Source organism: Pleurodeles waltl, chromosome 1_2 (genome assembly GCF_031143425.1).
Source record: "Pleurodeles waltl isolate 20211129_DDA chromosome 1_2, aPleWal1.hap1.20221129, whole genome shotgun sequence".
NCBI classification, from domain to species: Eukaryota; Metazoa; Chordata; class Amphibia; order Caudata; family Salamandridae; genus Pleurodeles; species Pleurodeles waltl.
In genome coordinates this window covers 866,290,470-866,304,435 of record NC_090437.1, presented here as the reverse complement: position 1 = coordinate 866,304,435, position 13,966 = coordinate 866,290,470, and positions in this window count along the sequence as shown.

Below are 13,966 nucleotides of genomic sequence, written 5' to 3'. Positions count from 1 at the left end.
TGGTGTGTCTCTCCCTCAGTTAAAAATGTTCTTGAGTTGTAAGGGGTTGGGGGTAATGTATGTGTGTGTTTTATAGTGGTGTGGGTGTGGTGTGTGGATGTGTGTCAGGTGTGTGTAGTTTGAATTGTCCAATGTGGTGTAGTTTTGTTAGTGTGTGTGTATTTTTAGCGCTGTGGTATGTACCTCCAATGGTTTACCGCGGTTGAATGTCCACCACAGGGATTTGTGGGTCCTAGTGCTGTGGGCGTAGTTCTGTTGACGTAACGGTGTGGATTTTGGTACCGCCAGTTTATCACTGACCTTTGGGCTGGTGGACTTGTGTGTGTGGCTGTATAGTGACAGATTGGTATGTGTGGGTCATAATAGGGGTAGCAGTAAACCGCTGTGGCGGCGGTATGTTGGCTGCAGTAGGCATGGCGGTAAGCAAATGTTATAATGAGGGCCTATGTCTCAAGCGCCTATTCACACTATTATTTTCCCTGTTTTATTCTTTATTTTAAATCATTACATTTTATTTGATGTACTAAACATTTAACCAACTTACTTTTATAAATGTCATTGGGTTGTTTTGGTATGCACAAAAGACTATGGTAGTGGAAAATGTTTTCAATATTCTCTGCCAAGACTAAAAATTTCAAACTAATGTACTGTCTGGGAAAGATAAATAAGTGTTAAAAATTGTATAGTCTAAGGAGTTCATTACAAGTTACCAGCACCATCACAATGTCCACTGTCCACTGTCTGCAACTTAGACAGTGGACATTGTGATGGTGCTGGCCCAGGGGGCCCGTGCATTGCCCATCCCAAGTGCATGGACAGTGCAGGGCCCCCCGATGCCCTTTGCACTCATTTTCCGCCAGCATTTTCATGGCAGTGGTACCGCCATGGAACCGCTGGCAGAGAAGGGGATCATAATCCCCAGGGCAACGCAGCTAGCAGCACTGCCCTAGCAGATTAGGACCGCCACCACCTCCAGACAGCTGGGATCTCTGATTCTGGCAGAGCTGGCAGACGATAGCCAGGGTTGTAATGTGGCACTCGGAGTGCCGTATTGGCGGCAGTCCAATCACCATCCATGAGTCTGGCGGTCTAGTGACAGCTAGACTCATAATGACCCCCTAAATGTGTAGTAATGCCTCTGACATAGGTCCTAAAACTGGCAATAAGTGGAGGCAGCATCAGAGAATCCCCAAACAAGATACAGACCCCGAAAGCCATCCTCAAGAATATGCATTTTGTGATCAAGCGGCTGCTACACAAAGGCATGTACAGTAGCACAAGCAAATGTGGAAACGCGACCCTTCTAGCAGAGAAGTAACATTGTGTGTTGATACAACTGTTAACAAATTACCCAACATAGTGTGGCCAGTATGATGAGTTCATGAATGTGGGGGCTCATCTACACTACTGAATGTGGTTTGCTGGATCCTAAATCAACAATCTGAAGTACAAAATAAATTAATCAGGATTGGTTGGTACCATGTCTCGCATGGTGCTTTTCTATTTCGACAATATTTCTTCACAATATACTGCTGCTAGCCCTGAGCAAAGTCTTGGCAGTTTTCCGAACTTTAGCTTCACACCCTCAACCATTGAAGAAACCATCTCTTAATGATACTCACAACAGGAGAAAAATCTGAGGTAGTGGTTCTCAACCTTTTGACTTCTGTGGACCTCCACTTAATCATTACTAGAATCTGTGAAGACCCCACTGAATCACTATTGAAATCCCGTGACTCCCACTGAAACATAACCGGAAGGCGGGGACTCTCGCCTATGCAATTTTTATGATTTGAACTCCAAAACAATACACAAGGAAACAAGCATTCATCAAACAAATACAGAAACAATTAAATAGTTTATTACGTTCACAAATATAAAAAATAATAATAATTTCAGTTGAAGCTACTATATTTTATTTGATGTACTTGCACTGCTGCGAAATTTAAGTTTTCACACTAGCAGAATGCGTTCAAAGTTTTAATTTTCAATTGTAAATCTTTATTTATATATACTTTATTCATCTTTTAATATTATTAGTTAATTTTCTACAAATCCCTGGCCCACCTGAGTAGGCGTTGGGGACCCCCAGGAGTCCACGGACCACAGGTTAAGTACTAATGATCTAAGGGATGCCACTTCCTGCATCCTCAAGACTTGCATTCTGCATTGGGCCCTGTTTGAGGTTCTTGCTGTTCTTCATTTCTCTTCGAGGCTCTTCAACACAACCTCTGCGGAAACCTCTCTGACTTATACTAGAATTCCAATGCAATTCAAGTTTCTAATAAATGCACCCGAAGATGATTACGCTCCAGGAATTATTGTAGTAAGGCACATTTTCCCTACAGTCTAAAGCTGCAACATCAGTAGAACCTGCTCTACTTGCGAGATGGTTCTGTCTTTTACATCATTTCCACTAAAATTGTCTTATGGTTGTCCCATTTCCCATATACTTCCAAAACATGGTTTCCTTGAAAATGTATGTCAACAGTTAATTATTTGGCGTCTTTTGAAAATATGAAACATATTTCAGCTTTTTCGTTTTGCTTCTCGTTTCTCTCCAGCGATGTTAGTGAATACATGTTTATTGTTTTTATCAGCTTAGTTAGCCTATCACAATTTTATTTTTTAACTGTTATTTTGAACCTAACAACTCGGGGCCATGCAGCTCACCTCATGGTGAAGTATTCACTATCTTCAACTGGCATGTTTAACTTTTCAGAAAGGCCACGATATTACAGTGCAGGAAATGCCAGTGCAGCCCTGAACTGCTGTGAAAAACGTTGCAGCAGGCACATGCCATATTAATCCACATTTGACAAGGTTGAAATCATTTGTCATTAGCAAGTCAGGTAAGGTGGTGCCTTGATGTCCACAAGGCCTGGGTGCATAATGTGGGACATGATTAGTATTTAGATTGATACGTCTCTGCTACAAGAGGATACTCGCACGTGTTCACTGCATTGGGGTGTGGAAGCTCTTTTTGTTATTGCAAAAGTTCAATTATGAATATAAGCAACAATTTTTATTATTTTTGTTACAAAATAGCTCCAGAAACATTTAAATGCCGTTGTCATATCACATTTATCAAAAATATAATTGAGTGGTAAACAGTGGGTTGATCGTGCACACAGAATCATTTGTGAATTATTTTCTCCGAAAAAAACGAATGCAAATTAAAGATCACAAAGCATGATAAACCAAGGCACGTTGGAAGGAAATAGTGATTCGGTTCCAGTTGTATTTGCAAAATACAAGATCGCAAATTTGAATGGTCAGAGGGGCGTGCAATGGTGACATCTCAAATCCAAGACCTGCAAAAGACGACAGAACCTGCTGACCTAGAAAGGAGAGCAGAGGAGGTAAGAACGATACTTTGCACACATTAAGTTGGGAGGCACATGAAAGAGCTGATTCCACCAGGAAATGAATAAAGACATATAATAACTCTGAACTGGATATACTGTAAGAAAAGTGGTCCAAGAGAATGAGTTGTTGTTTGGCTAAGGATCAGTAACTGCTCCTGAAACTTTCAAGAGTAGGTTAAGAACACACGTTTGGAAATGTACTGAAGCATTAGGTGTTACCAATAAATCATTGATGAAATTAAGAAAAACTGTCGGTACTATCTCCATTTACATACCAAGGAATGAATGAGCATGTGAAGGCAGGAGACATCAATTGGTGGATGAGCAGACAATCTCCTTTCACCACATGGAGGAACTGAACTTTCTGATCTGAGGTAATAGTTGGTGTAAACACCGTATACACTTGAAGCTGGACATAATGTTTCGAATCAGAGGCTCCACTTAGTTAGGAGTGAATTTGAAGAGAAAATGCATGTTCACATTCATCATCCTTTCATCATTAGGCTCCACTGGAAGAATACAAACAGGTACGGGACAGAAGGGCAATGCACAGCGGAGACCGAGATCCAAACAGGAGTCGGGGTAGGTTGTGTACTTATATTCCATTCAAGCTGTCCATAAATGACATTGGTAAACTTCTACTGGAGTTGAATTTGGATGTACCAGTGATGGGAGAAGAGAAAATACCATTACTGTTATTCCCTGATTATGCTGTCCTCCTGGCCATTGTCAGTGTCACTGTAAAACTTTATTGCTTAGTTAATAAACCCCATTACAATAGATTGAATCTGGTATGAATAAAACACTGTTCTAATAAGATTGATAAAAGATTTTTGTGCAAACAAAGCATGTGCAAGTTACCTATGACAGGCAACCACTGATTTTTCAAGTAGATTAACTAACAAATCCAATCAATACTAAGAAATAAGCTAGCAAAGCTGTCCGTTGTAATTGATTTGAAACCTCTATAGGGACCAATACAGTAATTTACTGCTGCTTGGGGCAAATAATAAACTATCAAGTAAAATGACTAACAAGTGCAGATAAGACATTGCAATATCATTGGAAAACCACTACCAAGTAGATTAAATGGCCATGATGACTATTGTAATTAATATGAGCCCTCTATAGGGTCCAGCACCGTAAACATCCGTTGCTTGGAGCAAAGAAAGCTTATCAAATAAAACAACTAGAAAGTGCAAAATAAAGCATTTCTATATCATTAGGCATCTGTGCCAAAGGGGTTAAATGGCAGTGCTGGGTTATGGTGACCTTGAACCCTCTGTGGGGCCCGGCACAGTAAACTATCTTAGCGTGAGGCAAATGATGCATTTTCAAGTAAAACAACTAACATGTGCAAAGCCTACATGCGACTGAAAACAGGCAGACAGCACTATTGCATGGTGAGTTAGAAGATAAAACTGAGTATTACAATTGATTTGAATCTTCTGTACGGTCTGGCCCACTTAACATGGACAGCCATTGCCTGAGAATGTTAGCACATTTTGCACATCTTGCTAGAGCCCAATGGACAGAGTGGGAAAAGCATCCAAACATGATGCCCAAGAGCCAAAGTTACACGTTTAATTAGCTGCACCCTCTGCTCATCTGAACAGAGACAGCAGCATAAAAGGTGTAACCAAGATTGATTTTAATAAGACCAAAACCAGCAGGAACTTTTGCAACTGTGATTGACCCAAGAGGGGTTACATTTTTTTTTATAGTTAACGCAAGCAACTGCACATAAAAAATCTGCCTCCGAGTTACAGCCTTTATGGGTTTCAGTAGATACGGTTGCGGGGATCCAGTGAGGTAGGAAGCATTTAACGGCTGTTCCAAAAGCGAGTTTACAAGAGTTCCTATATCATAATGTCTCAAGATTGTGGTCAGTTGCTGAATGATGACTTTTGTTTAGGTGCTGAAAGGAACGTCCCCAACCTGTAGCATGGAGTCATCCAACTGAAGAGCCTTCAGTGCATTTATTACTTGAGTATGCCAAGGATTGTACGTAGTTTCGAAAATCAAGTTTAGGTGGCCTTTTATTGTTTGTATATCGGCTTTCCTCTCCTGGAGGAAACACTTTAACATGGCAGCTTGACAATCGAGTGTCTGAGTCACGAGGCCAAGTTCCAGCCTTAATCTGGAGTGGCAAACATACTGCGGTTGTTGAAAGATTTTCTTATATGCCCTACAGTGGGATTGTTCCAGGACTTCATTTAAGGCTCCTGGATAAGCAAAGTGGCCATATTGCATGGTTGGAAGAAATGTTGCCTTCATTATCCTTAATATTGGGGCTGCCAATGCACTCCTTAGTTGTCAGTTCATTTGACCAATCCCATATATAATTGCTGCCCCTTTTTTATTGCATTTCTCAGTGCCACTGCAGTGGTGTTTTCACTGAACCAACCCCAAAATATGTATTATCATACTCTGAGTGTCTAGACTCCAAGAGAAGTTATTTTTGTTTCTTCACTTGCTGAATATAAGAACTTTAATTTTTTTCCAGTTTACCTGGAGCTGGTTGGACAAGTTAAAAATATTTAAGGCATTCAGGGCCCACTTTAATCCAATTCTTGTGTGATCCATAATCTCTATATCATCAGCATATTGAATTATTTGAAGCTTGTTGGCCCCTAGCTTTGGGGAAGCCAGGCCACCAGACTCCAGTCTTTTCCCTAATTCAGTTGTATAAAGATTGAACAACAGGGGTGCCAGAACACACCCCTGCTTCAGGCTCAGATGTGTTTCAGTTTTTCGTGTTATCGAACAAGGGTCAGTTTTCACTCAGTCCCACGTCTCTGAGCATAGTGAAATTATGGCTATTAGCATCATTGCAGGGATGTCCCCTTGATCCAGCTTCCTCCATAATGTAGCTCAATCTACCCTATCAAATGACGCACTATAATTGATAAAGCAACAAAATGGCTGAAGGTTGTTGGGGTTGGTCTTGTTGTCTTAAATAAGATAGGGCCGGGATGGTGTCCACAGTTGAGGCCCCAGCTCTAAACCCAGAATAAAATAATGTAATATCTGTTGCCAAACTTCCAGTTGCTCCACTAGGATGCGAGCATATGCTTTAGCTTCCACATCAAGGAGTGCAATTAAACAGTAGTTTGAAGGCACTGAGCGGTCCTCCTTTTTATAAATGGGGCAAAGGATGGACCCTTTCCACATTTCAGGTACCATCGCTGTTAGGAGCGTGTAGTTGTAGAGTGGGGTCAATGCCTAGCCCAACTGCCAGGGCCACACTTGAACAGAGATGCTTATAAACCGTTGGGACCGGGGTTCCTCATGAGCTTGATAATTTTCCCCTTCTTCGAGACATTTGTGCATTCAGGTCCTATATACTCAGGATCTACAGATAGACAGGGCATCACATCCCGCACTCTGGCTCTAGTCATCTGCTGGACTGCTGGTTCCTCAGTGGAGGTGTTTGGGGTGCACATTTACATAACCACTGTTACCCTCCACTGGCTGGAGGCCAGTCAAAGAGGCAAATTATCGGTGTATAAGATTATGACAAAACTCACCCAAGCAGCTTCAGAGACACCATTCGCCTTTCTTACAGTACTGAACTGTAGTTTGTTCATGTACTTCCAGAATCACACATGACTGGGGTCTTTCAACAGCTAAAACAGGGTTGCCCATTCCTTTTGGTCCCTGGACTCCTTATTTTCTCATATTATTTTCTTAAGAAGTCGTCTCCTACATTTAACCTCTACCTTGCAGTTTGAAGTAGGATTTTGTTTGTGTGACCGCTGCACTCCATGAAGGACCATCCTTGGGGTGATAATGGCTTTATCATGTTGTAGAGTGGCCTTCAAGCCCCCACCAGATTTTATTGGATTACATCTAGACATGTCTCCCATCAAGAGAGAAGTAACACCCTAAGGGGGTCATTCCGACCCTGGTGGTCAAAGACCGCCAGGGCCGCGAATGACAGAAGCACCGCCAACAGGCTGGCGGTGCTTCCTTGCCCATTCTGACCGCGGCGGTAAAGCCGCGGTCAGAAAACCAGGGCCGGCGGTTTCCCGCCGGTTTACCCCCGGCTGGGCGAATCCGCCATGGCGGCGCTGCAAGCAGTGCCGCCATGGGGATTCTGACCCCCTTACCGCCAGCCTGTTTCTGGCGGTTGTCACCGCCAGGAAGAGGCTGGCGGTAACGGGTGTCTAGGGGCCCCCTAACAGGGCCCCATTAAGCTTTTCACTGTCTGCTTAGCAGACAGTGAAAAGCGCGACGGGTGCAACTGCACCCGTCGCACCCCCGCAACACCGCCGGCTCCATTCGGAGCCGGCTTCTGTGTTGCAGGGCTCCTTCCCACTGGGCCGGCGGGCGCTACCTTGGGTAGCGCCCGCCGACCCAGCGGGAAGGTCAGAATGGCACCAGCGGTCTTTTGACCGCGGTGCAGCCAAATGCCGGTTCCCGCCAGGCGGGCGGCAACCGCCGCCCGCCGGGGTCAGAATGACCCCCTAAATGTTCTTCTCCCCTGGCTTGTGGATCTTTCCCTGCTGCCTCAAGTTTGTTACGGAGGGCTGTCTAATTAACCTGGCTTTTACTGAAGCTGACTACTCAGAACTCCACTTTACTCTTTTGACAAAATTTACTTTATCTTCTCCTGTTGATATACCCATTTGACTATTCTCCGCAGTGGAGTGTACCAAGAGATCCATTGTGCTTTTCAATGGGTTGTGATCACTTTCCAGCATTTCTTTTATCTCGAAGTGCACAAGCTGCCTTGCCAGGCGCTTGGAGAGAAAGCCATAGTCTAGTTGATCATCCTTTACAGGTCAGGGGGGAAGAGACGTTCCTTCTGTTTTGCAATAATTGCCCTTTGTGCTGATTCCAATTTATAAGCTGACAAAAATTCCTGCATTTGTGCCTCCATCTCTCTCGGAATGCAGTATCCAGAGTTTCTCCTAAACCACTAATGTTAAAATCATCCACCATTACAAATTTATGGCTGGGGTAGTCTAAAATGTGAGATTCTAAACTGCCCACCAAGTCTTGGATTTTTTTTGTGGTGTTGATGTAACAATCAATCAAGATCACATCCGTGGCCTTGCTGTTTAGTTTCAGACCTCTGATGGAGACTGCTTGGGCCATGCTATCATCAATGGCCAATTTCATCTGCTGCATGCGTGATGAAAGTTGATAGGCCCCAAGACAGGCAATCATCCTTTTTTCATATTGCAGGGCTCAAGATCTAATGGAAACCTGGCGATGTCGAAAGGGCAAGCTCCCAGGTTATCTGAAAACAGATGTCATTTGTTTACAAATAAGCAAGCGTTGTCCTGTTTGATCTAATGCTGCTGAGGCCTGCTACATTCCAGGAAAGTATTGATAGCAATTTGTTTGGTGTCAAGGTTGATTGTGTGGGATCTCTTTCGAGGCTAGGACCTGTACCACTGTCTTTTTTGTACAACGGCCCCCAGCTCTACCCAGACGCCTTGTGTAGCTTTTCCCATGGCTGGACATTCCTCTCTCTGTTTGTGCATGCAGACATATGTGAACACTCCTAAGCTGCCGTGGTCTGAGTCCCAGCCTCTGTTTCCCCCTGTTGATCCCGTCAACACACTTGTTGCAGGCTCCCTGGGATATGAGGATAAGAGAGCGTGCAGGTATTTCGCTGGCAAAGGTATGTGTAAATCAATGCCCCATTCCCCAAAATTCACTCTTTCTGCCCACTCTGCATCCCTCTGGGCCAGATTCTACCATGCTGGCAATGTCACTTCACCAATTGACTTTAAGAAAGGTGAATCAAACCTTACCCACTCAAGGTCCTCGGATGATATGTGCCTTAATACGGGTACATGGCTAAACAGGCGTACTAAATTGCCTCTATTTAAGGTATCCAGTGGGCCTTTTAGTGTATATTGTGGGATAAAGAGACGTTTGGGGCTGGTCTGCCTGATCATCTCGCTTACAGCCTGAATGGCAGGCTGCTGGGCATCTAAAGGCATGGTGGTGGAGATCTTACTGAACAGCCCTGAATGAGCTGGATCATCAACTCAACTCAAGCTTCTACAGGTGCTTTGCTGTAGGGGGCCATGGTGAGCCTCACTATGGCTGGGGTGTAGTTACAGTCCAGGGTTGTCTGAGGGCTGGAATGTTCTCTCGCTGTCTTTCCACAGGGACTCTACTTTGTTCCTGCCATGTAAAGGGTGTATTGCAAATCTTGACTGGTGGCCTTCTGATGCCACTTCAGGAGGAATCCAGTCAGATTGTGTACCTTGGTCCACTACTACTCTATGTGTTCCTGAACACCCCTGCTGTGGGAGCTGCATCACCCCGAACTAAAGCTGATAGGGGCACTTGGCCAGATGATGAGCCGGTCATGGTGCCCTGGTCCACTGTTAATTTTTTGTGTTTTGAACACCACACGGAGGGAGCTGTATCATCCCTGGTTGTAGCTGTTAGGGGCATTTGGCCAGCTGCTGAGCTCACTATGGAAACCGGGGATGGTGCGAGGCTAGGAGCTGGAGCCCCAGCAACCAGAACTGACTGAGGCAGGAAAATTGGAAAATGTTTGATTGGGTTTGAGCTCTCCTGATACCCTGAGGTTTTGGGGAGTTTATGCATTGTCAATATTCTTACTTCTTAGATTGATTTTTTAGCCTTTCTTTAGTCCTCCTCGATAGACTAACTGTTGTTAATTGAGAGGCAATTGACGGTTTACTGCCAAGGGCCCCTTTTAGACCCTCTGTGACTGATAATTCATTGAATAGGGACTGAGACATTCTCCGCTTAAAATCACACTGACTTTCTTATCAATGTTATTGTTGGCAAGCTGAAGCTTCCTTGTTCCGCTTGGGGCCGCAGATGCATGGAGAGAGTTGAACTGGGCTTGGCTGCTTGTCCTATGCCAGTGCCTGACCTGGTTGCACTATGGGCCTCGAAGGTGGGTGGGGTTGCTATCATTGCCTGCGGCTCTGGTCTCAGTACATTTGCTTTAAATGTGCCTAATAATGCACACGGTATTTCAGGTAGGGAGCTTAACTTTCTAGGAGTTGGCTGACCAGTGACTGTGACAAATCTGGTTGTAGTTCCATTTTACTTGAAGAGCCCTCACAATTGTGTCCTGCAAGGCTCTACTTACCGCTAGCTCTTGTGCATTCAGTTTGGGCATTTTTTAAGGCGATTTTGTGTGAGGTAGGCCAGAATCTTTTCATCCTGTGCCCCTCACTCCTAGCTGCATTTGGCTGAGTGGTTCTATGTTACTGAGCAATCGATCCAACAGATACCCTAAAATCTGGTCTACAAAACTCACCTTTCTTGCCATTATATGGAAGCCTTTTACACTTGATGGAGATCCACTGATCTGCTGAGTTGACTTGAGCAACTACCGTCATCTGGTTTGGATTCCGTTCAGGTCCTGGAATTGACATTGTAGCAGATGGTGTTATGGGTCACCTAGGCATGTTGAAGAGCTACTCCCTTTTTATGCTCCCATGTCTATTGGTGGTTGATGGTTTTAGCATACTCGACTGTGTTCTACACTGGTTGGCTCAGTTGACGATGTTGATGGGACACTTTCTGGAACACTGTCTCTCAAACTGGGACAGGAATAAGATCTTTGAATTCTAGAGTCCCCAATTATTTCTGCTTTATGAGTTAGAGATTCAGTTACATTGAAAGTACGGCTGGCCAAACTAGTGGGTTGCCTTCCTGGGGCCACTATACAACCAGGCCCTTGATGTTTCTTTGGGGGTCCCTCAGATGATGCCTCATAGCCCTCTCCCATGGCTTTATTAAAAAAAATGCCCTACAGAATAGATTATAGAAGAAGATTCCTGGAACTCCTGGAGCGGAGGGGGGTGGCTTTGCCTACCTGTCCCCATCTGGCCAGTGATCACAGTCCAGAAGGCAAGAGATAGGACCTTCATGAGGTGATTGTAATACCAGATTGTCTGCCTGCCCTTTTTTACAGGTCAGATACTTCCTCTTCAACATTCTTTCGACCTGGAGCGGTTTCAGTAAAATGACTTCTGGTTAGTTGGCCCAATTACTTATCTGCGCTGTCTTGCCTCAGGGCAATTACATCGCGAAGGAGGAGTACGAGCACACAGATGGAATTTTCAAATTTCCCAAAGTTCTTGACTAACTCTCTTCAATACTCTTTTGCTTTGGCCCAGTAACAAGGCTGAGCCACCTCACCTCGCCTCCTGGATAGTACCTTGCTGCCGAGAGAGGGGCATGAGCACACAGCAGAGGCCCTTAAGCCAAATCTCTTCAAGTCTCTGCAACTAGGCACTAAGGCCCATATTCATACTTTTTGATGCTTAACTGCACTAAGGAAGTTCAGCGTCAAAATGTTTACCGCCGGCTAGCACCATACCAAGACTCCGATCGGATGTCATATTTATGGTATGAAGCTAGCCGGCGGTAAGGCCTGGCTAGCATCATACAAAAGGACGCTAGCCGGGTGGGGGGGTTCTAGGGGGAACAGGGAGTTTAGCGTCAGAGGATGACACTAGTACGGGCAGAGGCAAAAAAAATGCCTCTGCCCAGACTAGCATAATTTTCTGACGCTAGAACCCCATGGACATGACTCCTCTCTCAGTTAAGACAGGAGTCATGCCCCCCAGCCCAATGGCCATGTAGGAGGGCCCAAGTTAGGCCCCTCCATGGCACTTCAGAAAATATGCACCCATACCTACCTCTACCTACCTGGGATGGGGTCCCCCATCCTTAGGTGTCTTCCTGGTGTGGGTGGGGGTGGGTGAGGGTGTCCCTGGGGCCTGGGAAGGGCACCTGTGGGCTCTTTCCATGGCCTCTGACCATGGGAAAATGCCCACAGATCCCCTAATGCCTGCCCTTACCCAGGCGTTAAATAATGTCTCTAAGCAAGCTTAGTGTCATTATTTAAGGCCCCATCCCCATGCTAGATTTTAGCACAGGGAGGTGAATATGGCGCTAAGGCCATATCATCATTTTCTGCGTGGTAACGTCTACCTTGCATCCCATTGACGCAAGGTAGGTTTCCACGTCCAGAAAATGACGTAAACTCCATAACTTTGGCTCTAGACATACCTAGCGCCAGAGTATAAATATGGAGTTAGGTTTGTGCTGAATTAGCATAAAAATAATTACGTTAATTCAGTGCAAACGGAGTATAAATATGGTCCTTAGTGCTTCAGTTAAGACCACATCAGAAAAAAAGGTGTTGCAGGCGCTTGGGTGGGGGGGAGCTCAACTGGACTGGGCTCCAAGAATGCACCTTACCATGGGCTTAGCCTTCAGGACTGAGGCACTTAATACCATGGAATGCATGGCTATCTTGCACTCCTGGAGCTCCCGCTCACAGCATCAGCACCCTTCACTGAATGCCTTTTACAGGGCACAAGTGTGGGTGTGGGCTGCAATGGTGCAGTGCAGTACAGGAGGTCTCACAAAGTGCTCCCTCTCCACTGCTTACTAACTTCTTTCTGGCCTCCAGGCCACTAGTCAACCGTTTTGCTGCCTCACAGCCTGCTGCAACACTCCACCTTGCCCCACCTCCTCCTGCATACTCCTGCCTACTCCTGTGTACTCCATCCACCAATGATGTCTGTTCTCCTGGCATGAACTGTGCTGGCAATGCATTGTTTACTGAGAGGGTTCAAGTCCTCCCTCAGCTCCAAAATCTTATTATCATCTCCAAGAAAACAAATTTAATGGCACTAAACCCCAAAAAATGAATCTGAAGTATACATTAAAAAGTAATGGAGTTGCTTTTGACTCCATCAAGTGCTTTGATTGCCTAGGAATATGTTTTGAGAGCAAATTAACCTCGACAGAGCACGTTGCACAAAGTGAGCCTGCCACAAGTCAGAGTTCAGGAGTTGTCCTATATTTTTCAAACAAATGCAGTTGAAGATTGATGGAATCCACTCTTCAAATCAACAGAATAAATGTGCTGCCTGCCTGTACAGATACCGCTTACCTGTGGGATTTCATAGAAGTACCAAGACTGCAAAGATTACTTCCTGTGATATTTTTTATGTGTTGGCTCAGGTATTACAATGGGGGCACTAATAGCTGAATCCTGCCTTCAACGTATAGAATCTATGATATCTTGAAAACCTATCTTTTACTGGGTCCAGCCATTGACAAATACTTCTTTAGAAATCTATTTAAAAGCAATTCTAGGTAATTGGACTACGAAAGATTGATGACAATTTCATTGGGCTGATCATATCTTTCAAACTTTAAGAAAAATATGCTGTAATGACTTCAGCAGACTGAAGCGAATATTGTGCCATCCACTAGGCTGACACAGAAAATACTCAAAAGGTGATAGGAGGAATTGCTTGGGGTAGCATTCCAGCCAAAATTATTTTGCCCACCATGTCATCTCAGATCAGACCCAACCATATGCAACGTCTTGGTCCTGTTATAATAGGAATAGTCCAGCTTGGACTGCCAAGTGAGGTCCTTTCTGAATCATGGTTAGATATGGCTAGATATGTGCCCCATGCTCATTGTGCCAACATGAGTACTTCAGTGGGTGCTAAATTTAGATATACCCACTTGCAGTTCTTCCAGGGAAAACTAATGGCTTCAGCAGGATCAGGCATTGAACTTGAACTAGAACTTGTCAGATTCAGCCTGCAACTTTA